The sequence below is a fragment of the Porites lutea genome, chromosome 4, assembly GCF_958299795.1.
Source record: "Porites lutea chromosome 4, jaPorLute2.1, whole genome shotgun sequence".
In the NCBI taxonomy this organism is placed as follows: Eukaryota; Metazoa; Cnidaria; class Anthozoa; order Scleractinia; family Poritidae; genus Porites; species Porites lutea.
In genome coordinates this window covers 26,988,183-26,990,682 of record NC_133204.1, presented here as the reverse complement: position 1 = coordinate 26,990,682, position 2,500 = coordinate 26,988,183, and positions in this window count along the sequence as shown.

Below are 2,500 nucleotides of genomic sequence, written 5' to 3'. Positions count from 1 at the left end.
TCATTATTTGTTCTAACTGACAGCATGGACACGTTCCAGCACTTAGGTGGCCATACTCTGCTGTTTATCCAGGTCTCTCCGATGTAGTGGACAAACTCCTTCAGTGGCTGCGTGGTAGCTTCTGGTCTCAGACTCTCAAAAGTGGCTTCAATTGTCTTGTGCGTAAGGAAGGGCAACGCCATAAGTCATCTGATGTAGCTACTTGTCGCATGATCAGTACAGTACAGTACAGTACAGGCATGTCCAGGAAATGTCCTGTCCATCCCTCACTGCTTGTCTATATGTTGCCCTATCAACACCCGTATGACAACGACGGTATTGCCCATTGTCACATCCGCCGCAAAGCAGGGTTTCTTGGCGGGAGGTGACAATCTCTGAGCAAAAGATACAAATAAATTCTTCAATACCGTTGATATTTGATGTTAGCAAAGTAATCGATAGCGATAGTGTTCTATAAACTGGTGACATGAGAATAAATGCTAGGCCTTTTATACTGTGAATCCCTTCTCCGATGGATCGAAATTGCAGCGATTTCATTGGTGAATGCTGATGTTGTTTAGTACTATCCTTTGTTAATTGACATACATCAAACAATGTCTTTTTTAATAATACGTGTTAATCACAGAAGTCTCACCTTCTTTAGTATAGGCATTGTCTACACACGAGTCACGAGTCTACACAAAGAAAGTGAGCGGTGGTTAATTTGATCTAACTCCCGTGAAAGCCCACGACATCGACATATAAATTGGACCCAGCCGTGAAGTGAGAACAAGCTAATTCCGTATAAGTATCATGTCCTTTTTAGATGTATGTTAATGAAAAGTCTCACCTTTTCTAGTGTCGGCGCCGCTCACGCGTCACGAGTCTACACAAAGAAAGTGAGCGGTGGTTAATTTGATCTAACTCGCGTGAAAGCGCACGAATTAACAAAATGGATCGCGTGAAGCGCATGAACTAACAAAATACAACTTTGTAAAGTTTCTGATTAAAAATGTTTTATTATCAAACGGGCAGTTGGGTACGAATCAACTTAGATTTGGGTACGAATCATCTTAGCTTTGGGTACGAATCATCTCAACTTTGGGTACGAATCGTCTGAGTACGAAACGTCCGGATTCCCTCACTTGCCCAATAAGCAAGGTTACAGACGAGTCATCCTCTAACTTAATCATTAACTAGGAGGTACAAGAAGTGGCCCTGGGCAAGCAAAATTTTATTGTTTTAGCCCTGTTGTGTAGCGTATCGGAGCTTGCATCTGCACCAGATATTATGACCACGTGTGTGACCAAAACAGCTATCTTATAACAATGCATGTAGGGATCATAACGATTGTAACTCACCATAAAAAAAGAAATTGTAATAACTAACTTCCTAAACGTATTCATTCATGTTTTCTTGATTAACTTACATTTGCGTTTCAGACGAACTGCTCTTACTGTTTATTCTCTTCGCGGTCTCCGTTTGCTGCCATCTTGATTTTAAGGATGATAGACACCAGTCTACTCACCGACAAAAAAGCCCTATGAGCTAAGAGAAAACAGGGAGGAGTTGACAAAGATTAACCAATGAACACTAGAGAAAATGATGTAGTGTTCTCGAAAAAGCTCTTTGGACCAGGCTTCGCAGCAGACCACAGCCAAAGCTCGAAATATAAGCATCGGCGAACATCGACATTTATTGCATAACATTCGAAGTATACGGATTTGTATGCAAAAAAACTATCGTAACACACATTTTATGTAAGGTAAGCTGTTTTTATTGAAATCCTTTGATTTTCGTAGGTTACTGAAACGATAGGTTTTTTTTCCATACAAATCCTCATATTTCGAATGTTATGCAAAACCGTCGATGTTCACCGATGCTTATATTTTGCTTGGGCTACCTGTGAGCAGACTAATTCAGGTCGCCTACGTGACCAGCCTGGGTTGCCTGTGCCCGAAGCCAGCTTCAGTTGAGATTTTTGGATGTAAATTAGGTTGATTTAGCAACAGAACGGGAACGTCAGTTACTGACGGCGCGCGCAAATCAAACAACTGTCTTGACTAATGGCAGAGCGGCAAATTGAGCACCGGAAGTCGTGTTCAGTCCTTTCCACGCGCTTTCCCGTCGTCAAATGACGTTCCTGCCCTGTTGCTAAATCAGCCTAATATGTATGCATATCACCGTATTCGCCTCGATTTCAAGTACGGCCCTTGAAATCGTGGCTCTTTCGTTCGCAGTCAATCGATTCAGAAAGAAAACAAAAGAACGTTCAGAACACAAATAAAGTGTAATGTGGAAAACTTAAAGTTTTAATGTCAAATATCAACAATCGAAATAAACTGCAGCTGATGCAAATTATTTGAAATGTTATGCTTTACTCGCAGGACTTCACTTTCCACTGGAAACTACTAGTACATTGCAGTAATTTTCTAAAAATACGCTGTTAAAACCGCTGAGTGGCGATTTTCGAAAGTAAATAAATGCCCAGAGAGATTACATTTTTTGGTAGAAACCTCTA